General features: G+C 42.2%; 2 protein-coding genes and 1 long non-coding RNA gene across 3 annotated transcripts in view; 1 reads left to right on the forward strand and 2 right to left on the reverse strand.

The window, feature by feature from the left end:
* PLCG1 (phospholipase C gamma 1) overlaps positions 1 to 10,818 on the reverse strand; it is a 431,655-nt gene extending 420,837 nt beyond the window's left edge. The window contains exon 1 of the mRNA XM_050806628.1: positions 10,815 to 10,818. The gene's annotated coding sequence lies outside the window, so the exon portion shown is untranslated. The remainder of the gene's footprint in view (positions 1 to 10,814) is intronic.
* The window catches only part of TOP1 (DNA topoisomerase I), a 713,073-nt gene that overhangs the window by 370,925 nt on the left and 316,090 nt on the right, over positions 1 to 26,058 (reverse strand). The gene's annotated exons all lie outside the window — the stretch shown is intronic.
* Positions 1 to 26,058, forward strand: part of LOC126963909 (uncharacterized) — a 233,488-nt gene that overhangs the window by 190,402 nt on the left and 17,028 nt on the right. The window contains exon 3 of the long non-coding RNA XR_007729256.1: positions 12,484 to 12,698. This is a non-coding gene — a long non-coding RNA (uncharacterized LOC126963909). The remainder of the gene's footprint in view (positions 1 to 12,483; positions 12,699 to 26,058) is intronic.

Here is a 26,058-nt window from a genome sequence, read left to right on the forward strand (position 1 = left end):
ACCAATAATTCAGTCTTCAACAGACGCCTTTTGTGGCTTTCTGTTAAACTTAGAATAAGGTCTAAACTCTTCCCCCGAGAATCTGGCTCCTGATATATCAACAAGCTCAACTCCTCCCACTTTTCCCCCTCACAAATGTCTCTCCAGCCATACTGTCATTTTGGCTGTCCCTTAGACTTTCCAAATGCTTTTTCACCTCAGGACCTTTGCACTTGCCATTCTCTGCTCCCAGATCTTCACAGGACGGGCTCCTTCTTGCCCCCAGATCTCAACAAAATATCACCTACACCCATGGAGCTTGTTGGAGATGCAGATGCCTGGGCTCCACCCCTAGAGATTCTGAAATGGCAGGTCTAGGAGTGGGTTTCAGGAGCCTGTTTCTAACAAGATGCACACAGTCAATACCAATGCTGACGTTCTGTGGACACATTCTGAAAAACACTGCTGTATAATGGAACCATGTCCCAGGAGTACCGGGGAAGAAGTGGAGGGCCATAGTCTATTGGGGAGTCAGGGAAGGTTCCAGAAGAGGCAGTGGCTGAGTCAAGGCCTGAAGGATGTGGCAAAGGTCATAAGGCAGACAGGACTGTATGTCTTGGTGTCGCCTTATGACCCTGAGAGCCTCCTCAGTGGGTGAAGCTACTCTCCCTGGATCTCAGGCCCCAGTCAGCCCAGACCCTTCTGGTCCTCCCTCCATTGACATTATATATGACCGCCATGCAAGCTTCTTCAGACAACCAATTCCACAGGAAGTCTTAGAAAGCTTTTTCTCTCTAAATGATCTTTTTTAGTGTCTGTCACCCAGAGTTGTAGAGATTTTATATCATCTATGAAATCCTATTAAGATTTTATTTCCTTATTTTCCTTTTATGATGACTGGGATTTCCTTCCTGAGAGAAGGCCTCAGGAAGTGGGCATGCCTTGGTGGGAGCCAGGCTTGGGAGCAGGTGGGTCACTGGGGCAGCCTCAGCCTCTGAGGCAGCACAGGCATTCAGAGATGGAAGCAATATTCAAAGTCCTGTGGTTCATTTTCTACCCAAGATACCCACTCGAGAGCATCCTATGACTCAGGAAAGACAGCCATGAGACTGCAGAGTCAGGAGGCCCAGCCTGAGAGTCAGAGGATCTGGTTAAAACCTTGCACTTCTTGGAGGGATGGCAGGAGTTAGAAGCTGCAGTAAGCCAGGATCGTGCCAATGCACTTCAGCCTGAGTGACAGAGGGAGACCCTGTCTCTATTTAAAAAACAAAGTTCTCCAGGTGATTCTAATTTTGCACCAAGGTGAGACTCTCCTTTTAGGTACATTCAGCCAGTCATGGACCCACCTTGAAGCTTACATTTTTCCACCTGTCTACAAGGATATCTTGAAAGCATTTCTGCTGAATGGATGCATGCTTCATTCCAGATCCAAAATGTGGAACCCCAGATTGGGGTTAAACTCAGGATAACATTAACAAAAGTCATCCAAATTGTACTGGTTATAGCCCCATTTATGGACCTCTGAAAAGTTCTCCCAATTTTGTTGTGGAGCCCCTTATATGTTTAGGAATAAATCTCATTCCCCACACAACAGCACTTACTAAATTCTCTCTCTCCTGCTCCTCCTTTCTTGCCGACACCTGCGGCCCATGGATCATGGTAGGGAACCTCACTACTTCCACCTCTGCTGGTGCTCCCTGCAAGAATGCAAATGTCCATTGTGTGGTGTGCAATATCCCAGACTTTGGTACCATTCTTGGCATCCCCATTGATTAAAGCTGCTTTGGGTCTGGTGCAGAAGTGAGAAGTCCAGGCTTCCTTTCTTGGGGTCACACTTTGTCACATGGGCTGCTGATGCACTGGGTCTCAGCAAGTCTGTTGAGAGCTCAGCCTCACTAGTCTCTTCCTGAAGCCTCTCCCTAGAGGACCTGGGCATGAGTTCCTGGCCCAGGCCTGGGATGTGAATAGTCCATCGTGGCTTCTCAAGTGTATGTTTTTGCTCTTTTCACTCCAAATAAAAAGAAACTTAACTGATTCCAACCCAAACTGACTTGTGCAAAATCGCCTCCTGGCTAATATACTCCCAAAATTTCCCTATGAGTGCAGTCCACTCAGCGATCAGTCTTAGAAGCCCAGGCCTACCTCAGTCCCACACATGGATTCAATGCAGATCAAAACTGAGAGTGCAAATTCCAAGTCTGTTTCATTTCCCTGGCCTCTCAATTTAGCCCCATCACCTGAGGAAATAATGATGTTAATAGCTGCTCTTTATTGAGTGTTTAGTCTGGGCTAATGTGATGCTAAGTACTTTCCATGGCTTATCTCATTTAATTCGTAATAAAAGTCTTAGATAGTGGTATTATTATGATCCATTTTACAGAGGAGGAATCAAAAGATAGAAAGGTTAAGTAAATTTCCCATTGCCACTTAGCATATAGGTGGAGGAGCTGGGACTTGGATCTAGGTCTGTATGACTCAGATGCCCCAACTCATGGCTGGCTGGGTTGTTCCTACAGAACCCAAGTAGATTCCTGATGTTCCTTTCCCAAGGGCTTGTGAATCATCTAGAAAGTAAGCAGATCTTGGGACTTCAGGAGTCTGGGTCAAGATGATGGTTCCATGTTTTCTCTTGAAAAATCAGATGGCATTGTTCTGTCTCTCGTCTTTCAGTTTCTTAAATTATCCACACTCCCTCAAGAGTCTATTTAGACCAAGAACTCAGAGTTGAATGTCAGAATTTCACAGCCAACAGTGTCCGGAGAGATCACCAAGTCCACCTGTACACCAGAGAAAAGGAAAAGTGGGCTTGTCTAAGGTCATATAACAAGTCCAGGGGAAGTTGGGTCCAGGATGCAGGATCCTTCTCCCACAGCCTTGCCCTCACTGTGTGGCCTTGCATAAATCTCCCCTCTCTGAAGACTCAAATGGACAGATAGCTCAGTTAAACAGACAGAAGCAATCTCAGTTAAACTAAGCTTTTAGAGCAGCAGAGCACTTTGACAAAAGGGAACCTGTAGTGAGACCTACTCTAACAGCTCAAAGCCAAGATGGGCTATTAAATCAGGAGTGTGTATAAGGCTCATTCTTCACCTTGTTCCCTTTCCCCATTTATCCTTGGGCACTTCTGGGAATGCAAGGTACTTGCTATTGGCAGTTAGAAAACCTTGGGCTTAAGCAATTTGAAAGCATTGAAAGAGAACTTGATGGAGCTAAATCTAAATCTAATTATCATGCTGACCAATCTCAGGAGAGCCTTCTAATCAATGATGTTAGAAAATGGTTAACAACCAGCTCTCTGAAAAAAGAAAAGTCCTGATAGCATTTGCCTATTTCTTTGGTGTAAATACTCTTATAATGGCCAGTTTTGTGAGTTACCAACATGATGTTAACCAGCTTGCAAATTTCCTGAAAACATAACAGTTAGCTCTTGGGAGCTGATACGAACTGACTCCAGCATACTACAGCTTCCAAATCTTCAAATACTTTGCAAGATTTGGATTTTCAAACTTTGGTAGCAGGCTTCCTAGGTGTCAGATGAAAGAAATGGGTAACAGTGTACAGATAACTTGAATATCCCATTGGTAGGTCTTTTTCTGTGCTATTATTGTCTCTGTTTCATATCTTGATGGAAATGTTGCAATTTTTACCCTGTTATAGAACAAACAGAAGTGTGACTTGTGGCTCACAATCTATGAAGCTGATTTTGTATAATTTTGACAGTTCTATCACATTTCTCACAGTTATGATTCTTTTCCCCTCTAGGGATGGTATGACATTATGTTGGGATAGTGTGTTGGGTACTGTTCCCTTCTGCTCCTTTCTGGTAGGCTACCTTCTTCTTTCTGGGTTTACACTTGCCTAAGTTCAAAGCTCTGACATACACACCTTATAAATTTTCCCTGCCCCCATCCCGATATGCCTGGAGGAGGGGTGGTGGGGACTCTGTGGTTCTAAATCTCTCCTTGGCACATGTTCTCAGGCATGAGTGAAGAATCAGTGATTCAGTTTGAACAGAGAAACTGCAGACAGATGTACTATTCTCACATCTGGCTACCTGGAGGTACAGCTGCACTTGGCCACCCACTCTTTTTTGCACCTGTGGGGGAGGAATCATTTCCTTATTGTGCTGGTGTTTTTATCTACATGGCAGAAGATGCTGAGGTCACATGCTCTGAGATGCCAGGCAGGCTCCAGGGGGCAGGGGAGATATTGTGGGCTGGCACAGAGGTAGAAGGGTGGCGGGTAGAAGGTATCCCTGAGTCACCTGGTCAGCGCCTCACATCAGCTGACTTGGTTCATGAGACAAAGCACAAACTCATTTTTATTTCCATGACTCCAATTGCACCTCTGCTGGGGTTAGGAAACCCATTCCCCAGATGGCACTGAGCCAGAAAATTAGCAATGATCAATGAAAGGGGAAGGATGATGAAATAAAAGTGGAGTCTCAATTATGCTCTAAATGAGCAAGGCGATGTTAAGTCTTCAACAGAGGAGGGGCCAGGGACTGGAGGAAGGAAAAAATGATTACGTGGAAGAATTCAGTGCCCCAGTCTGGACTTAGCCATTGATTTCCAATTCCAGTTCCACAGATGGACCATAAAGGCCTTGCAGAGTGCGTGGACCCGCCTGCCATATTTCTCCACAATATGCCTAAAGTGAATTCCTCCACTCTGCTTATCTGTCTGGCAATATCAGATCCCGGGTGGATCTAAGGGAACAAATGTCTGTGGGTATTATGTTAGGGATTTAAACTTACCAGCTGCTGGGAAGTCGAATTTGTGGTTTCAGGGCACAAGATGATTCTGTGTGAACCATGGTTAAAGCTACTCTTGTAAAATTACACAAGTAATTGGTTGTGTTCATATGAAATGGTGGGCTGAAATGTTTCTATGAGATTTCAGTGATTTTTTTTTTTAACAACAACAAAAAACCCAAACTTTTTTCCCTTAAACTGCTAAAAGACAAAGTAATTGATGTTGAATTTGGTGACTTGCCCTGAAAAATGCAATCATGGGGACAGCCTGTATCAGACATTTAGAACGGAAACCAAATGTTTTCTTGCATGGATATCCATAACATAAGACTTATCTCCCATCTGGCAAAACCTCTTTCTGTAGAAATGTTCAGAGTGGAATTGCATTAATAAGTAGACATCAAGTGAAATATACTATTTATGCACTTTCAATAGTCTCTGTAAACTGAGTTGCATGTCAGCCTTGTATCAATAAACATCGCTACCTGCGGGTTTTCAAGACAGATTAGCCGAGAAGAGCCATTATGGGATGAAAGAGGAGGGCACGCTGGGAGAAGAATGAAATGAAACATTCACCCATGCAAACGTTTCCTTCCTGGATACTATTTGGATTTTAATTTCTTTTTTTTTTTCAAATATAAGATAAAATACAAGATGTTGGTGCTGTTTGGAGATAGCCCACATCTGTACAGCAAGGAGACAATTCTCCAAAGTGCAGCTCTCAGTGGGGTATTTATTTAATTCGTATTGGTTTTGGACCGCAGCCTGTAATGAGGAAAGATACGGATAGAGGCAGGAGATGGTAGTTGGAAATCTGTACCTTTTTGAACATGAAAGTACAAAAGGGTCGTGCATGTATTGAGGTTTTAGTGAAAATTCAATAACTTTAGCTGCAGACACTCTGCTCCGGAACACTAATAAAGATGGGAGAGCTAATAAAGGACCCAAATTCAAGCTTCTTAGAGATGAAAGCTGGAGTGGTGCCAGGCTCAGCTGCCCTGATGTGGAAGAATGCCCTGGTATGTTTTTGCACATGGGCCAATTGAGGACTAGGTTGATTTTAAGGCATCTTTCAACAGCACATGAGCCCCAGGGACCTGTGAATGCCAAACAAGGCCTACTGAAATGGGGTTCATTGAAGGGGGATCAGGGATGCTTAAATTTCCTGCCAGCAAATGCCCTGATAGACAGGCCAGAGTTAAAGACAAGAGGGTCCTCCCCGAAGTGAGACATCCCCACATGGGGTCTTTTGGTCTTCCTGAAGCACAGTGGCCTGAGTATCTCATCAATGAGCGAGTGAAATGGCCAAAAGCCTCTAAATGGTGAGTGAAAGGGCCAAAAGCCTCTAAGAAAGAGCCAGCAGCTAGCAAAGAGCTGTAGCATGGGAGGAAAGGGCTTGGCCTTGGCAGCATGAAAGACTGTCCCTGAATTATCTAACTCCATCCTCCTCTCCACACAGTACTGTCACTTTCTCTCGTCTTCAGATGCTCACTTATCTAAAACCAAACCCTTCCAAGTGCAGATCCAGGGCTTGAACTCAGATGGATGAACAGCATGGTCTGAGCCCAGCCAAACCATCTGGGGTTCATATCATCTAGCTCCCGGAGGAAATCAGAGTTCTGGAAAGAGAAATCTGGGATAGGGCTCAACTCACTGACTCGTTTTATTATTAGGGTTGAACATGTTTGCAGAGGGCTGTTCGAGAACCATATTGAAATCAGCCCTCAGCCTTCTCAGCTGCAGGCTGATGCCCTCAGTTTACACCAGGTTTGACGCTTTGCTGACAAGTTTGGCCACATTTGCAGAAGGCTGCCTGAGAAACATCTGTTTGAGAAGCTCAGTTTTTTCCTCTTTGGGCTAGAGATTCTCAACCTGCACTAGCTTTGCCTGAGGTCTGAATCCTCATTAGTGGGCTATAATTAGCATTGATTATTGCTGCAGTGCCAGGCATGGTACATGGCACATTACATCTTGTGTTGCAAGTTGTCATAACAACTCCAGGAGATTGGTGCATTATTATCTCCATTTTACAGATGAAGAAAGTGGGGCTACCGGCTGTATGATTTAGTCCCAGGTCTGTGTAAATTCTAACCTCATGCGGTTTAATGCTGACTAGGGAGGCTGTACATTGGGTCCCTTCTGGAGGGATGTGGAGGATGCACTTGACATTTTTGCCAGACTCATTGCTGTGGGCTGAGGTACACATGTGCAAGGTTGGACAGCCGGACCCCAGGAGATGTCACTGCACCCAGCTCTTCCTCCCAGCCCACTCTTGGAATCTGCAGGCTCTACTCTGGACCCTTTTTGTCTGCCCTAGTTGCCTTCCTCTTCTCTGTGAAGTCCTGGAGCCTCTCACCCAGCAGAGCTGACCTGCCTGTGATAAATACCATTTAATTACAGAACAAGCTTTTCTGCCATTTCTCTCAGCACGGCTTCTATTGCTGAAGATTAAACTTCATTCCCACACCACTGAATTACCTTTTTAAACCTATTATTTCAATGTGATTAACTTCACTTCTTTCATTTAGCTGTAAGCAAAATCTTGTTTACAAGGCAAAAAAAGTCTTTGCCTTAATATCGGCAATAATAATACAAACGAACATTGCAAGAAAATAATTTATGTGAAAAACAGGAAAAAATGGCAGTGATACACGAGGCTCCTCTTCGATTAATAAAAAGGAGGAAATATTTAAAAACAATTTATCAGAGAAATATATGCAGTTCATACATCATGCATTTGCAAAGAATATACTAATATTCATTCCACAAATAGCTGTGTGACCCTGAATTCTAATTCTTTTGTGTGTGACAAAATTTGGGTTGTGGTTAAAATCCAGAGCTGGGTTTGGTTAACAGAGTGCCAAGACTGGCCAGGCTACTGATGGAGAAAGAGGCCTGTGTTCACCAGACACCTGCCATGTTCTCTCTTTTGAATGTGGCCAAAGTGCATCGGAGGTTTTTAGAAAAGGTTATTACTGCAAGCTTGGGTGAGCAACCTGAAACCTAGGTTGGTTTTAAAGGCAGAGCTTCATCCTATCAGTTGTGCCTCTTCTTTTCAGGATTGAAATGCAAACCTCTAGAAACCATAATTTTGTTAAAAATTGCAAAAGGGAGAAACGCTTGGTGATTTTAAAAATTGTTTTTATTGGAAGCAAACCCTGGCAGAATGTTTCCCAAAAGTTGTCAAGGCCGGGTGGCTGCTGGGAAGCGGTGGCATCTGTCACTGCAGTTATGCAAATCCTCTCCTGTTAGGGCCAGAGCTTGGAGGGGAGACACACGGCTGCGTGTTGGCAAAACAGACACCGTATGCTACCACCCGCGTTTCTCCCTAATTTATTTTTACCATTTTCTTTTATGGTCTTCCACTAGACGCACTTCCCAGGGAGTTCCTTTACAGGGCAATGCAGAGAAATTAGCATTTACATCATATTTAACAGTTTACAATGAGTTCCTCCACCCACACATAAAACAACGTGCTTTTATAAGGAAAACATCAATGTGAGAATGAATATTTCCACATATGGGGTCCTCATTTAGCTGACGTTTAGACTCTTTGATGGTTTAAGAGGAAAAATGGAGTTGGCAAAAGGCTTTCCAGCTCAAGCCAGGGTGCCCAGCCCTCTGCACCCAGCCACTGGGATGCCTTTGGGAGAGGTGGGCTGAGCTGGATTTGAAGACGCAGGGCCGGGACAGCGGGAGGCTCCGACCCTGGATCACCTCTTCCACCTCTTCCTTCTGCTGTGTCTTTGTTGCTCACCCCTTACACCCCTCACCAAATTTCTTGAGTTCTCTCTTCCCTCCCTGCTTTTTGCACTCCTGTCTTCCTCTTGTCTGATCAACCGTATCTACTGAACACCTACATTGATCCAGGCTCTGACCTGGGAGCCAGCATGACAGAGGAGAGTCAGACACTCTAAACTTTTTTTAACCCATGACTTTTTTAGGCATATAAAATACATGCACAACCAGATGGACTGACTTTTCCCTCTTAAACTACATAATGTTGAAGTCATTCAGGAACCCCAGGTGGTGGTGACCTGTAATGGCCCAGACGAGGGACAACAGACTCTGACCTGGAGTCTAGCCCTGCCATCACTATGGTTAAGGCATCCTCTCTTTTCCCTGTTAGCTCTCGGTCTTGTTCTACTCAGAGGTTGTTGAGTACTGATTGTCAGGAACTTTGTTTACATACTCTCATCTCATCCTCAAAACAACTCATATTATCGGGGGGAGAGGCAGAGCGGGAGCAGGTTTTGTCACTTGCCGTGCAGGCACTGGCCTGCTCCATGCTGGGATTTGCTTCACTGCAGCCCATGCAGACCTTCCCAGAGCTGCTCATTGTGTCTGTGGGGACTGTTGGGTTTACACCCTACTTCCTGTCTCAGAGAGGGGCTGTGTTAGAGGGGTGGGAGGCAGCAAAGCAGACAGAGCTATCAGTCCCTGAGAATGGGGGACCCATTTTTGGGGGCAGCCACATCCAGGGATGCCCCAGTTTGCCCTCCGGTGGGTACTAGGAACTGAAAACCCAGAGAGTGCCAGCTTCTTCCAGGGTGGGGGCACAGGCTCAGAGAGGCTGGGGGAAGTGCCAGAAACCATCAGGGCAGGTTGACAGATGTGTTTCTAGCATCTGCCTCATTCCTGGTGCTTGGCAGATGGGGCGCAGGGACCAGGCAGCTGAAAACCTGGATCTGTTTCAAACAGCTCCATTTCCCAGGCTCAAAGCAGAGCATTTCTGCAGGGCAGCCATAAAACCAGTGCCACAGGGTCTCTCCAACCAAAGTTTCACTAGAATGCGGTGTAAGCCTGGTTTTGTTGAGAGGGAATCGTGTGGCCCAGTGAGCACTCTCTGGCTTATGAAACCCCTTGCTTCTGCACCTGTCCTTGTAGCTCTGCATGTCACATTTGGAGCCTTCAGACACCTGACAACCTTGAGATATGCCCATTTACCAGATGAGACTGTCAAGGTGAAGGCTGACTTGACCTTCCAGAGCCATGCTGTCCAATTCACTAGCCACTATCCACAAGCTATTCAGAATTGACTTATATTGTCAGTGTATTTAAAATACTCTCTGCATTTTGAAAAAAAAAAGAAATAAAGTATCTCAATAATATTTTTATATTGATTACATGTTGAAATAATAATATTTTGGATATATTGGGCTAAATAAAATTTATTATTAACATTATTTTCACCAATTTTTACTTTAAGAAAATGTGGCCACCAGAAAATGTGAAATGACACACAGAGCTTGCTTTCTATTTCTTTTGTACTGTGCCGTCCTAGAGGGCAGGCCTTGTAGCATCATCCTCAAAGACATTGTGCCTGTGTCACCAGCAAAATTTGCCCAGGAGCCCTTATTGCTGGATATTGCTAGGTCCTGGAGGCATGGGCCATCCCGTCCTCTGTTGCCCAGAAAGTGAGAACTGTGTCCTCAGGGACCCTGGTCAGCTGTTTCCGAAGAGCAGTGACTGCAGATGCAACTTTGGTTACTCCTGGCAGTTTCTGCTGATCTGCTACCCCTGGCACCTAGATACAGTCCCTGTGCTGGGTCCCAAGGCTCATGGCTACTCCCTCTAGACCCAAAGACAGGCTCCAGAGGGGTCTCTTGAGGGGCATCCAGGGGCTTCTCTTCCTGTTCCTTATGGTGGCTGGGCTTGTTCCCGGCTGACCCACAGGAACTGGGCTGCCCTACATCTCCTGCCTTGTACCTCCTCTGCCTTGATGGGCTGCCAGGTTCTAGGCAGGTGCCCCTGGAAGCCGAAGCAACCTTGGGAAGCACGGAGGAGGGGACGTCTTGCTGTAGCCACCTCAATCCTGAGTAAACCTACCCCCCTCCACCACCACAAGGGGCACTTTTTCAGCTGTGGGCAGCATAAAACATCCTCAGCGCTAAGGGAGCAGTGGGGACAGGGTGCTCTCACTTTGTTCAGTGTCTCAGCCCAAACTCTCCCCTTAAAGATGGACTCATCCCTTTACTTAAAGGTGCATCCTCTTTGGACCCTCCAAGGGCCCCCAGAATTCCCCGTTTTCCAGGAAAAGCTCACCCTTTTGGGGGTGGGTGAAGACGAGCTTCATCTGCATCCCCCCTCCTTGAGTAGATATTTATGGAGCACCCACCTCCTGGCAGGCACCCTACAAGCACTGGCCACACAGTAGCAAACAAAAGCAGCTGCACCCTGGCCCCTCAGAGCTCCCTCTAGTGGGGGAGACACGTGCTGATCTAGAAATCACACCCAAGTCTCCTTACAAACTCTAAGAGCTACTTGCAAAGGATGCGAGAAACGGATCCAGTTTTGAGTGGAGGTGGTTGGGGTCAGGGAAGGCTTCCCTGAAGATGCGATACTTCAGCTGACATTGTATTTTGGAAACTTTGGTTTTTCTCCCACACCGCTCCTAGGAAAGGGTCTTGAGGATCGGATGAGGCTGGAGAACATTTACCAGCTTGGCCTGAGGCAGAATTTTCTGGAAGGAAAACTTCAATAAGAACAGAGAAAGAGATCTAGAAAAATCAGCACATTTTAGCGTTAAGCCTTAAGAGTAAGATCAGGCTGCAACTGGGAGAGGAAGGGAGGGTTGAAATCCACAGTGGATAGAGGCAAAAGGTTCAAGGCCAAGGGGGTGAATGGTGATGGGGTGTGGGCCTCCCTCCCGGGTAGAGCTCCTGGCTGCTGCAGTGATGGCTTAACAGATCTGTGCAGGGCTGCACTTTGCGTATTTGGTGTTTTGATGGAGCCTCTGTTTTACTGGGTCTCATAAAAGCTTCCAATGATAGAGTATGCCTGATGGGGAGCCCAATGTTGGAAAGAGCCCTGAACCACGAGACCTGGTTCCAACCCTGATTTTGCCCCTGACCCACTGTGTGACCTTGGGTGAACCCTCTCCCCTCTCTGGAATACAACCTCCTCATCTGTAAAATAACGGGGCTGGACTGGGTGACCTACAAGCCCACATGCACATCTCGGGTTCCAGGACTGTGGGAGTCAATGACATGCTTGACTGAGCCGTTCCCAGTTGTAGCCGAGAGGTCGAGGTTCAAGCCTGTTATGAAGCTACCGCTCAGATGCTGCCACTTCTGATATTAATTTCTTTTCTCCCCATGAGACATGGAGGGCTTTATGAATGACTCCAAGAATTGCCTATGGCCTTGGGGACGGAAGCTGGCTCTGAAAGCCAATGGAGCTGAAACCCTAGAGCACCTGTACCCCAGGCTTTGGTGAATTGACCCAAATCATTTCTCCTACGAGCAAGCTGTGGCTGAACTCTCGAGAACGGGGAGCTGGTGACAAACTTTCATTCTGATTGTCCCCAGAGCCATGCTCTGCTTCATTTGAATCCAGAGTAGAGAAAGCCCTGATTTTATTGGAAGTACAAAGTCATGGATGTGGGGTTGTTCTATTGTGAGTTAGAATCCTGTAACCAGTGGACTAACTCTGGGTCACCTCCATGAGCCTTAGTTTCTTTATCCATAAAATAGGAGACAGTGAAGTCACCTACCTTCACCAAATTATTAGGAGATGAAAATGAGCTTGTTATCTTATATCATATGCAAGCACCTGGTAAAATTTAAAGCTATATGAAGTTTATCATTATTATAAAATAAAAAACAACAATAAAAATATCCCTGTTAGATGAAAAAATGTATCTCTAGAGCTTAGAGATGCTAATGCTAATAAAGGTATCCTTCCTTTGCACAGTACTTTATCTAATAAAGCACTACTCTATGTTCATTATCTCATTTTTTTCTCACCAGGACTATGAGGCAGGTGTCATCACTGCTATGTTTCAGATGGGCAATGGCTCATGAAGGAGAAGTAGAATGCCTGAAGTCACAGCTACCTGGAGGGACATCAACCCCAATCTGATTGCCTCTAAGTCGGGTGTTTTCTCACCGTCTATGTTCTTTGGACTGGACATCCAGCATTGCCTCTCCCTTGCAGTTCTTGGGATGGCCACTGTCCTTTACTGGTAGGTGTTGGTCACTCACACCTGTAACCCTTTGGCTAGAGGGGCTTTGAGAGTGGACACACACCCCTTTTTTTACATGGTCAGGAGGAGCTGGCTTAGAATAGCTTTGTGGGACACTGTTGTCCAGGAAGCTACATGTCAGCTTCATGCTCAGGTGAGTGATGGCTAGAGCCAGGGTAGACTCTTCTGTGCCCTACCTGGCCTGAAAGGCAGGTGTGGAGAGGGGCGGACAGGCTGCGAAGGTGAGAAACTCTATGGAAGGATATCAATCACTGGCTGATGTTTCAACAAGAGGAAGATCCTCAAACAAGCCCCAATGCCACCCGACAGATACTCCCTTATGTCTTCCTGCCATTCCCCAGGCCAAGGGCCATGCACTAATTCATGCTAAAACTTCAGCCCTGCTCTTTAGAAGCTCACAGTCAGTATGGAAAAGCTGTCTGGGTGGCTACTGGAGATCTGCTAGCATAAAAGTTTCTGATTCCTTTCCAGCTAAAAATGAAAATGTCTTTTTAGGGGGAAAAAATAAATAAATCCCCAGAAACAACACCTTATCAGAATAATAAAATTAAATTATAACAGGGCTGTCAGCGACACAATATCTGAGGGTGACAAGATGTAATCTCAGTAAAAACATTGGATCTGTCCGTTTATAGATCTAATAAATTATGTTAGAATTGTGCTCTTATAAATCCAGGCTGTCGAGGAAACCCAACAACTAATTCATCAGTTGCTCATCGAGAGGTCTGCTTCTCCGTTTCAATTGCTCACCATGTAGATAACAAGGAGCCTTACAGACTGGCTGGTTAAATGTCATTTGTTTCAGAGCTGTAACACGGCACGGATCATTGCTCACACATCGTCACCCAATTATATTAACCTGTGCAGCAATACGGTGTAATGACATGACATTAACGCAGCCACTTCAGAGGGGCGACAACTTCCCTTCTCACAGAGGCTGGAGCTGCCGCCTTCTCCCCAACCTCTCCCTTGTCATTTAAATGCAAAATAAAAGCTCTTGAATGGAAGGAGCAGAGAGTCAGTTCTCTCTGGCTGAAATTTAAAATATTCTATGCTTTATCCTCTGTGAGCTATGAGGGGCTTGCCTGCTGAGTTTTTTGTTCAGCAACTCAATTTTCCCAAAGGACGAGATTTCCACCCTCCTCCTGAAATTCACAATTTTTTTTGTCTTCAAGGGCAGTTCTGAGATTGCCCCCAAAATAAGGAATAAGGAGATGATTGAATTGGGGGATGAGAGGTACAGAGACAGCCCTATTTACAGAGGTAAATTACAAGGCACAGAACCCTTCTTGGGGTTTATGGCATTTTGGGGTATCTAGTTTCTTTTTTCTTTTTCTTTCTTTCTTTCTTTTATTTATTTATTTATTTATTTATTTATTTATTTATTTATTATTATTATACTTTAAGTTGTAGGGTACATGTGCATAACGTGCAGGTTTGTTACATATGTATACTTGTGCCATGTTGGTGTGCTGCACCCATCAACTCGTCATTTACATCAGGTATAACTCCCAATGCAATCCCTCCCCCCTCCCCCCTCAACATGATAGGCCCCGGTGTGTGATGTTCCCCTTCCTGAGTCCAAGTGATCTCATTGTTCAGTTCCCACCTATGAGTGAGAACATGCAGTGTTTGGTTTTCTGTTCTTGCGATAGTTTGCTAAGAATGATGGTTTCCAGCTGCATCCATGTCCCTACAAAGGACACAAACTCATCCTTTTTGATGGCTGCATAGTATTCCATGGTGTATATGTGCCACATTTTCTTAATCCAGTCTGTCACTGATGGACATTTGGGTTGATTCCAAGTCTTTGCTATTGTGAATATCTTTCTTTCTTTCTTTTTTTTTTTTTTTTTTTTTTTTTGAGACAGAGTCTGGCTCTGTCGTCCAGGCTGGAGTGCGGCGGCGTGATCTTGGCTCACTGCAACCTCTGCCTCCTGGGTTCAAGCAATTCTCCTGCCTCAGCCTCCTGGGGCATATGCCACCACCCCCGGCTAATTTTTGTATTTTTAGTAGAGACGGGATTTCACCATGTTGGCTAGGATGGACTCGATCTCTTGACCTCATGATCTGCCTGTGTCAGCCTCCCAAAGTGCTGGGATTACAGGCGTGAGCCACCACGCCCAGTGGGAGTATCTAGTTTCTTTTGTCTTGTCAGAGATACAAGGAAAAGATGAACATGCCGGTTGATTTCAGAGCCTGTGTTTCTTATTCTTGGCACTGCTGACACTTGGATTACCGTTTGTCATGGGGGTCTGTCCTGTGTTGTGGAATGCTTAGCAGCATCCCTGGTGTCTACCCACTAGATGCCAGTAACATTTCCCCACCGGTTGTGACAACCAAAAATGTCTCTAGACATTGCCGATTGTCTGCTCAGGGGCAGAATCGCACCCTGTTAAGAATCATTGATCTAGGGCAAAATGTTTTACTCTATAAATTTCCAGTAAATATTTACAGACCACCAGATCTGTGCTGGGTTTGGGGCCCTTTAAGTTGCTTAGGAATTTCTTCACAAAAGAGAGGCCTGTCTCAGAACTCCCAAAGTCTCTGTCCTTGGCAGACAGAGAGGTGGTTATGTCCTTCAGGTTTTTCATGTTGAATCCCATCTCTGTTTAATAGCCCTGAAACTTTAGGACTCTTGCTTCATCTGTACAATGGGGATAATAATAGCACTGATGTCACTGAGCTGTTGTAAGAATTAAATGATTTATACAGGCAAAGTACTGAAGGCCTGGCACACAGGAAGCCTTTGGTACTTGGTTTAATTTTCATTAAAGCTCACTCATCAAGGATCCTTTGGATCCTGGGGACAAGGAGTTAGCCCAAACCTCAAGGACAGAACCTGGCCGGGGGTTAGGGACAAGAAAAACAGGTCTCCCTAAGCAGAGCTTCTATCCTAGTAAAGGAAATCAAGGAAGTAGCACATGAGGACAGACTGTGCATGCCTAGGAGAGCCTCATAGGTACCAGTGCTGACCACTTTAAATAAATCAACCATTTAATCAACCAATAGCATTTTTACGTGCCATGTGCCGTCATTAGTACTTCTCAAATATTATATCACTTACACCTCACAATAACTATGAGAGAGATCATTTTACAGATGGGGAGACTGAGGCACAGAAAGATTTAGTAACTTGCTCAGTGTGGACCTTAGATTTGTACCCAGGCAGCCTGCTTCCAGAGTCCACACTTTCAGCATCCATCTTTTTTATTTTTTTGGAGATGGGGTCTCACTCTTGCCGAGGTGCAAATGTAGTGGTTACGATCATGGCTCACTGCAGCCTTGACCTCCCCAAGCTCAGGTGATCCTCTTACCTCAGTCTTCCAAGTAGGTGGGACTATGGGAGCATGCCACCATGCCCAGCTAGTTTTCGTATTTTTTGTAGAGATGGGGTTTCACTGTGTTACCCAGGTTGGTCTCAAACTCCTAGACTCGGGTGATCTGTCCACCTTGACCTCTCAAAGTGCTGAAATTACAGGTGTGAGCCACTGTGCCTGGCCCAGCACACATCTGTGATGGAGATAAGAGAGTCCCTGCTCTGCTCAGGATTAACTTAGGGGTAAGGCAAATGATATGGTTTGGCTGTGTTCCCACCCAAATCTCATCTTGAATTGTAGTTTCCATAATTCCCATGTGTTGTGGGAGGGACCTGGTGGGAAGTAATTGAATCATGGGAGTGGTTTCCTCCATGCTATTCTTGTGATAGTGAGTAGGTTCTCATGAGATCTGATGGTTTTATTAGGGGCTTCCCCCTTTGCTTGGCTCTTATTCTTCTCTCTCCTGCTGCCATGTGAAGATGTGTTTGCTTCCCCTTCTGCCATGATTGTAAGTTTCCTGAGGCCTCCCAAGCCCTGCCGAATTGTGAGTCAATGAAATCTCTTTTCTTTATAAATTACCCACTCTTGGGTATGTCTTTGTTAGTAGCATGAGAATGGATTAATACAGCAAGGTCAGAGGTCTGGGAAGACTGAGGCAGAGAGCTGCCCATCTCCTATTGTAAGCTTGCCTCCCTGTTTCTTTTTAAGTTGGTCACCTTTGTTTTGTCTTTCCTACCTTTCCACTGAAATGTTTATGGAAACACACAAATACTGACATATTTAATAGCACCAGGATCCTGGAATATTAATCTGTGATATGCATCTAATTTCCTTCAACCAAAACAGATGAAGTATTGAGGCAGAGGGTGGGGCCAAACGGGGAAAAGGCTAAAGGCACTCTCAGTCTACCCATCCCCAACCTGTATCTATATCTCTAAATGAGTCCTTCAGAGAGAAGGAAGCCTTCCTCACCCCTACTCTGTAGGAATTATGTTCTGAGGAGGCCAGGGTTCTAGATTCCCTCATTCCACCCTAGCAGTGCTCTTCTAGCAGTTCAGTGACGAGCACTCTAATGCCACTTGGGTGGAAGTGCATACGATAGGTAATGGCCATGTTGGGATGTGGATCTGGCTTTGGGAAGGAGCTAATCTTGAGACAGACATGGGCATTCAGAGGTTGGAGTTTGAATTTACTGTTCACACAGATTATTCAGGAGTATGTGACCTTCTCGTAGTAACATGATCAGTTGGCTGGTTTCTGAGACAGCCTATAACTCCCTGTGAACCATCGGAATTATAGTAAATATGAGACTAAAAACACTGGAAGTTGAAGAGAGAATTAGAGGCTGTCACATGCTCCAGCTCTCTGGCATAAGTTCTGGGCTTAAGGATTCAAACAGCACCCAGATGGCCAGCAAAGAAGAACCAAAGAAAGTCTTATTTTTAATTTTAATTTTTTTTTTTAGCAAAAAAGTCCTATGTCTAGGCAGACTTGGCTTTATTTTCTTTCTTTTGTTGGATCAGAAATGAGTAAATAGAGGAAGAAAAGAAGCACATGAGGCTTCAGAGAAAATCTGCCTCACAAAACAGAGAACATGTTACTCACAACGTAGAGAAAGAACTTACTTTTGAAAAAGATTGATGATAGTAAACTGAAGAACATTTTAGAACACATCTGACTTGTCTTTTCAGCAAAATTCATGGAAATATGTAGTTTATGATACAAGAAATAAAAATAAGATGATGATATGCCAATGTATGACATGAAGGGAGCAAGCTGAGAGGAGTTAGAAATAAAATAAGGTAAATGAAATTCATAAAGATGAAATATAAAGAAGCAAAATTAAAATTAATGTTAGATGCAGCACAGAGCAGAATTGGCAAGGTAGAAAATAGTCAATAATCACTTAATCTGTATGCCTCTATGCCTCAATGTCATCATCTGTTCAGTGGTGATAACCGTGGTGCCTGCTCATGGAGCCGTTTGAATAGTAAATGACATAAAGCATGTAAAGCTCTTAGCAGAGTATCTGGGATGAGGTATGCTTTTAATAAATATTAGCTATTATTTTTCTAATTAAAAACTTAATGTAAGAAATTAATGTGATCACAAAAAGTGAGTTTTTAGAGATTTTAATTGTGCATTTGAACTAATAATAGTGAGGTAGACACTGAACTTGGAATCATAAATCCTGGATAAACTTAAAAAACTCCAGCAGATTATAGGAGAAACAAAAGCAAAGAGATTAGGTACATAGAGAACAGAGAATGGCACTTAATAGAGTGCCAGCATAGAGATCACTGCTGTTCCTAAAAAGGAGACCAGTGTGTTTATTCTTTTGCATATAAGAAATACTTTAAAATATTTCCCTCCAAAATTTCAAAATAAAAAACAAAATTTTAAAAGAGACCAGAACAACAAAAGAAGTAACAGCGGAAGGTGAACTAGGAGAGAACTTTCTCAAGCTTAAGAAAAATTTTAATATTTTTTGAAGGGTCAGTAATACATTAGGAAAAATGAAAAAAAAAAAAAGAGATAAATGTTTAGCAAAACGAGTGTTCTACAAGTATTTTATCCTGCTTCATTTTTCCTTCATAGCATTTATCTCACATACGTAGGAGTTTGTTGTTTGTTATCTACACATTGATGAAAATTCCATGTGGGCAGGGACTTTGTTTTGTTCATCATCGTATCCTCCATGCCCAGATCAGTGCCTGCCATATAGTAGGCGCTCAATAAATATTTGTTGAGTGCATGGGTGAATGCATACTGACAGGTCTTCTATAATGAGATTCCATAGACAATTTAATTTGGGAAGCTTTGCTTATCATAGCTCCCTCTTGGAAAGTAGCAATGCTCAATGTATGTTTTCCTTGGAACCCCAGCTTGGGAAAAGCTGACCTGTATACACACTGGTTAACAAGATTCTCCATGATCTGGCCCTCCATTATAAGTCTCATCTCATCTCATCAGTTTCTTCTTTCTTTCTTGCTCATTTCTACTACAGCCACAGTGGCCTCCCTGTTATTCCTTGAACATATCAGGCAAGCTCTCAGTTCAGGGTCTCTGCATATGCTCTTCCCTCTGCCTGGAATGCTCTTCACCAGAGAGCCACATGGCTCACTCCTCACTTCCTTCAGGTTTTTATTGGAATGTTAACTTATTAAAGTGTTCCCTTAGGACCCTATTTAAATGGTCATGTTTCCAACTCCCTATACCCTTCTTCAGCTTTAACCTCCTTCCTAGTGTGTGTTATCATCAGAAATCCCCTATAATAGAGAGTCCATGACATACTTATTCATTTTGTTTATCGCCTCTCTCCCCCACTAGCCTGAGAGGTCCCTGAAGGCAGATCTTTTTCTCTGCTTTAATTCTCTGTTCTTTCTCTCTGCCTTAATTCTCTGTTCTTCATTCTCTCTGTTCCATTCATTGCTATGTCTAGATCAGTGCTTTGCACACAGTAGGTACTTGACAAATATTTGTTGAATACCTGTATTAATAAATGAATGACCTCTAGAGGCATGAAGGAAGGAAACAATTTTCTCATAAAGGACAAAGATCAGATTGCTTTCAGACTTTGCCACAATTCTGAAAACTGCAAGATGATGGGACAATGTCTACGGAATTCGGAGAGGAAAAGGTTATGACTCAAGAGCATACAGTTCCCAGGCAAGTTATTCAATTGTGAAGATAACAGAAAGATATATATGCAAAGTCTATCATTTATGAACCCATCCTAAAATACAAAAAGCAAAGCAAATAAAATTCTTGAGGCTGTATTACACATGAATGAAATAAATCAAAGTCGGGGACACAGAAAAGGATAAATCAAGATAAAAGTCAGAACAGTGAACATTAAAATCAGTTAAACATATCTATTATTTTAATAATAATAAATAAGGTTACCTAGCAATGCAATTATCTGAGAAACAATTCCTGGAATAGAGGAACATAATATAAACAAACATAAAATTAAATATTAATAATCTGGGTCTAAAAATTCTAGATTATATTAATGAAAACATGTAAGTGGGTTAGGAATGGATTGGGGGTAAATTTCAAAATGATTTTTTACTCCTGTTACAGAAGAGTCATCAACAAAAATGATTTAATTCATTACATTAATGAACAGAAAAATACAGGTATACAGTATAGTTTTTACCAGGAAAAGACAATCATTTATGGGAATATAAGAAGGTTTTATACACTTCAATCAGCCAGAGAAGAAAAAAATCAAAGAGAACAGAGTTTATGGGAATATTTTTATATATTATTTCTAGTGCTTTTTATATTTTAAACTTTTTCAAAATTTAGAAAAACAGTAATAGTCTTGATGAAAAACAAAACTAATAGCAAAAAAGCACAAAGAACAGTATAAAATAACAATGCAGTAAGATCTAGAACTCTGGGTCTTTGTTTATTTTTATTTTTTATTTCATTTTTTTTCTGTAGACCTCCTCTGTGGACATGGGTCTTTAAATAGAATAAAATTTAATGCAAAATATAAAGACTTTCAAATTGGATTAAAGCAAGAGAGTGAGCAAGCAAGCAAACAGAAACCACCTACAAACTTTGTATATGATTTAGATCTAAGTCAAAATGACATACAAGGACAAGATACACTCCAAAGTAAAAGACATTAAAATAAGGCAATTTGGCCAGTCACAGTGGCTCACACCTGTAATCCCAGCACTTTGAGAGGCCAAGGCAGGCTAATTGCTTGAGCCCAGGAGTTCAAGAGCAGCTTGGGCAACATGGCAAAAATCCATCTCTATAAAAAATAAAAAAATTTAGCTGTGTGTGGGGCATGTGCCTGTAATCCAGCCACTTGGGTGGCTGAGATGGGAGGATTACTTGAGCCTTGGAGGTTGAGGAAGCAATAAGCCATGATTGCACCACTGCACTACAGCCTGGGCAACAGAGTGAGATCTTGTCCAAAAAAAAAAAAAAAAAAAAAAAAAAAGGAAAAAGAAAAAAAAGAAGGTAATTTTATTTTGATAAGGAGATAAGGAAGCAATAATAGTCATGAATCTTGATGTGCCAAATAATGTAACATCATATCAGGAAAAAAGTGATGAAACACAATAATAGAAGAGGAATTTAACACAGACCAAAAATATAAATAAGGATACTTATGAGTTCAGTAATATATACCTTGACCCTTGGAAATTTAGATAAAATTTTTCCACTTTACTCCCACTTCCATACCTCAGGGCTGTCAAATGCTCTGTAAAATCTCCTGACCTCACCTTCTCCTGCTTCTCTTGACTTCCTTTTTGTTTCTGTGATGTTTAAATAGGAGGTAGAGTCTGGTCCCATTGTTTTGGAAGATTATTTTCAGCCTAGCATTCCCTATGAATCCACATTAGTTTCCCTGCTTTCCTCAGAATTCTGATAAACAAAGGCTTTCTATCTCTTTAGAAAATTATTGTTGATAATGCAATTGTTTCCAAACTTTTTGAATGTGAATCCCAATATGTAGAACATTTTGAGCATACAGTTTAAATATAAATGTTTGTTAATTATGTAGACATACCACTGAATTAAAATATTGACTTCTGTGCTTTTTAGACTGGTGTTCTCTGTCATGTTCACTATGCACTTCTCTGTTTAAAACCTTTTCAAGTATATGCTCCCAATAGTGCATATATTAATAATATTAATCTTCTACAATACTAATATAAGACATATGAAACATATACAAAATAGAGAAAAGATATAATGAAAATAAATACTGAATGTAAGTTTTAATGTTTTACCTACACTTGATTGGATAATCCTGTGCTCCCCTCTGTGATGCACACCCCAAAGTGGAGACTATGTTCTAGAGACGAAGCTTCTTTTCAAGAACTCGACATATCAATACAAATTGTTTACATGTTAGCTAAAAAGAAAAAAAATCAATAATTTCCCCAAATAAAAGTTATATGTTAAATTCTTTAACCACAATATAATAAAGATAGGAAACAATAAGAAAAGGTTAGAGGAAAAATAATTAATGGAAAGGTAAACAAAACCTTTGGGTTAGAAACAACTTAAACCAACAGACATGGGATAGTTAGATGAAAAGAGTGAGAACATCATTTAGCAAACTTTTAGGATATGGTTAAAGCTGGACTCAAAGGTAAATACATTTCCTTAAGTGACTTCACTGTTAAAATGAGAAAGAATTAAAAAATCAAAGAACAACTTACATAAGAAATTACGAGAAAATGTATATTTTCAATAGGTAAAAAGCAATAGGTAAAAAGGTAGACAATAGGTAAAAAGCAATATTCAAGGACAGACACAGAAAGTGATAATTTAGAAATGAGAGAAAAAGGCGGGGTGTGGTGGCTTCCGCCTGTAATCCCAGCAATTTGGGAGGCTGAGGAGGGTGGATCACCTGAGGTCAGAAGTTCCAGACCAGCCTGGCCAACATGGTGAAACCCCTTCTCTACCAAAAAACAAAACAAAACAAAAATTAGCAGGGCATGGTGGCACATGCCTATAGTCCTAGCTACTTGGGAGGCTGAGGGAGGAGAATCACTTGAACCTGGGAGGCAGAGGTTGCAATGAGCCGAGATGGTGTCACTGCATTCCAGCCTGGGCAACAGGGTGAGACTCCATCTCAAAAAGAAAATAATAATAATAATAAGAATAAGAAATGGGAAACAATAAAATTTACAATTAAACCCAAGAGAAGTTCCACGGATGTTAATAAAGTCTCTTACACAACTAGCAAGATGGTCAAAATATTACTACAAAACATTAGAAGTGAAAAGAGGTATTTAACTTTACAGAGTGAGTTTTAGGAATGATAAACAAGTAGCCAGATGTTTTATAGGTACATCTTTTCTAATTTATAATCTAAATATTTAAATCTCATGATAAATTGCTTTAGAACATAAAAGGGATAGCAAAATTTTTGCAATTTCATACCAAAATTATATAAAGACAGGAGACTTGAGAACATTCTTACTTTTGAATGTAATAAGAATGTTGTATATTTACAAAAAATTTAGGACAGTAAGTCCAATCTTAAGAGAATAATTCACCATGAGCTACCAATTATTTCAGGACTGAAAGATAGCTTAATATTAGGAAATCTATATTAAAAATTAAGTTTCTGTTTGTTACTGTGTCAGGCAAACATGCCTGAGTGAATTTCCCCCAAAATGTGAGGGTATGTTTGAAATTGTTTGCCCTGATATTGTCTGTTTCTGCAGTATATTAAAAAAAATCACTTTTTGGGAGTGAGAATCTAGAGACCTCAAAGAGGTTAGCAGTCATTCTTCAGAGCAGCTGAGGGCAACAAGAGGCTCATGGTATCCATATTTAGCCATTACAACTCAGAAGAAACAAATGATGGCTTCATATATGAGGCCCCATTGAAAGCCACAAGGGCAGACACTCCAAATTACTGGCATTGATTTGTAATCAAGCTGCTTTTCACATGGGCAATTCCTTATAGTGTGTTACAGGGAGAGAAACAGCAGAGATATGCTTATTTAACAATGGTCAATGATTTTCTAAAGTAATGCCAGTGGAGCCAAGAAGTCAACTATTATAATGTAAGAATAGGACAAATGTAAAAAGCGATATTATCATCTTGATGAAAATTATAAAAGAATTTGATAAGACTCCATATCTACTTCTGATTTTAAAAATCTTAATTAATATGGGCTTAAAGACTCTACTCAACAAAATTTCTGCCTTACACTAACAGTCAAAGCCATAGATACTGGTTAAATACAAAAGGCATTTTTATTGACATTAAGGATGCCCTTTATCCACGAGAGCCCTCTTTTCCCCAGTTGTGATAATCAAAAATACCTCTAGACATTACTGAATGCCCCCTAGGGAGCAAAATTATCCCTGCTTGAGAATAACTAATCTATGTTGAGAATCACTGTTTTAGAAATTCTAGTAAATGCAATGAGACAAGAAAAAAATTACAACTTGTAACTACTGAAAGAGAGGATTGTAATTACTTTCAGAAGGTGTGTTTATTATCTTCAGAAACTTAAGAGAATTAACTAGAATTGGAAGTAATAAAAAGAGTTCATTAAGGAGGCTGAATATGGAATAAATATACAAAAAAAATCAAAAATTCAAACAACAACCAGTTAGAAAATATAATAGACAAAGATTTTATTTCAATAACAAAAAATAGAAAATCTTAGGTAATAAACTTACCAGGCTGTGTTCTGGAATACATATGAAGGAAACATACAATTTATTGACAAAGGTGTTTTGTTTTTTTTTTTTTTTTTGAGACGGAATCTCACTCTGTCGCTCAGGCTGGGGTGCAGTGGTCGGATCTCAGCGCACTGCAAGCTCCGCCTCCCAGGTTTACGCCATTCTCCTGCCTCAGCCTCCCGAGTAGCTGGGACTACAGGCGCCTGCCACCTCGCCCGGCTAGTTTTTTGTATTTTTTAGTAGAGACGGTGTTTCACCGTGTTAGCCAGGATGGTCTCGATCTCCTGACCTCGTGATCCGCCCGTCTTGGCCTCCCAAAGTGCTGGGATTACAGGCTTGAGCCACCGCATCCAGCCGACAAAGGTGTTCTTGAATCCATCTCCAAGAATGATCTTTTCAAAATGAAAACATGTTACTGATTGCTTAACACTGTCAATGGCTTCCCATTGTCTTCAAGACAAAGACCTAAGTTTAAAACATGTCTTTTCTGGATCCTGCTGACTCATGCAGAGCTTTCCTTCTGCTCACTCCCTGGGCTTCAGAAGGACTCAGAATAATTGAACACAGCATCACATGCCATCCAATTCTGCTGTTTTTCAGGTGTATGCCCCAGAACTTTCATCTTACACAACACAGTTTTCAGCTCCATGCCTGCCCCATCACTCTTCTCTATATACATTCCATTAACCCATCAAAGTTTCTCTTTAAAGTAGTGATCTGGATCTGAATGCAGTACACTGAGTATAGTTTGACCAGAGCAAAATTGTGTTCCCTCCTTAATCTTAATATTTTACCTATTTATTAACATACAAATACATATGGACCTATATTTAATTCCTGGCTGTACCAATTATTAGCAAGACATGTAACCTCTTTGATCCTCAGTTTCCCCTTCAATAGGATGACGATAACAGTACCTTCTAACAGGGCTGTGATATTAACTATTACCTAGCATATGTTCTTGTCACTTTTCTGTGTCCCAGTTAGTCACATTCTGAGTCTCCCACCTTCTTTTTTGCTTCATCCCATGGCTATTGTTCATGACAATATGACATCCTGGCTGGTTTGTCATTGAAACTGATTGGCTGGGTTCCTTGCCTCCATCTGCTCCCCTCAAATCCTCTTTGCAGAGTGATCTTTGTAAAATGCAGGTTATATAAAATAAATTCCCTATGCCTTTGATGGCTCTTCAATGCGTCCCACAAGTTATCTGCAGTTGGGCTGCATCTAGTTTTCTGGCATCCTCTCCCACTCTCTCTCTCTCTCTCTGGTTATCCCATACCCTAGTCTGGCTTATCAGTTCCTTCTCTTGCAAAGCCATGGCCTGAGAAAGGAAAATATTTCCATATGGACATTTCTGCTCCAACTGATTTCTCAACCAAGACAGAAAAGAGTACAGCAGAATGTCTCCCATTGGAGCTACACCAGAGAGAGGGACCAAGGAAAGGCTGTGGGCTGGCCAGGACAACAAGCTGGATTTAGATGGGCTTCTCTCCCAGAGCCCGGGAACTGGCCCTGGGGCTCCTGAGGCCCCATTTATGAGCAAAACAACCCCCCCTCACCCAGCACCTCATTGGTCATGGATACTTCCATTTCACGGTCAATTGACCATAATTTCAATTACGTAGGAAGCTTTTATTTTGCATGCAAATTCCAAAATGACTCAGAAATCTGTGGAGAGGCCTATGTATAAAAGACTAGGAGTTTAAGTCTGAAAGGTGGGAAATACTGCATTTTTTACATAACCATCCTTACCAGCCTCAGCATACTCAGAGGGTGTAGTGAGTAGCAATTATTGAGAGAATATCGCAGGTAAAATATCTGGCACATAGCACATA

This window comes from Macaca thibetana, chromosome 10 (genome assembly GCF_024542745.1).
Source record: "Macaca thibetana thibetana isolate TM-01 chromosome 10, ASM2454274v1, whole genome shotgun sequence".
Lineage (NCBI taxonomy): Eukaryota > Metazoa > Chordata > Mammalia > Primates > Cercopithecidae > Macaca > Macaca thibetana.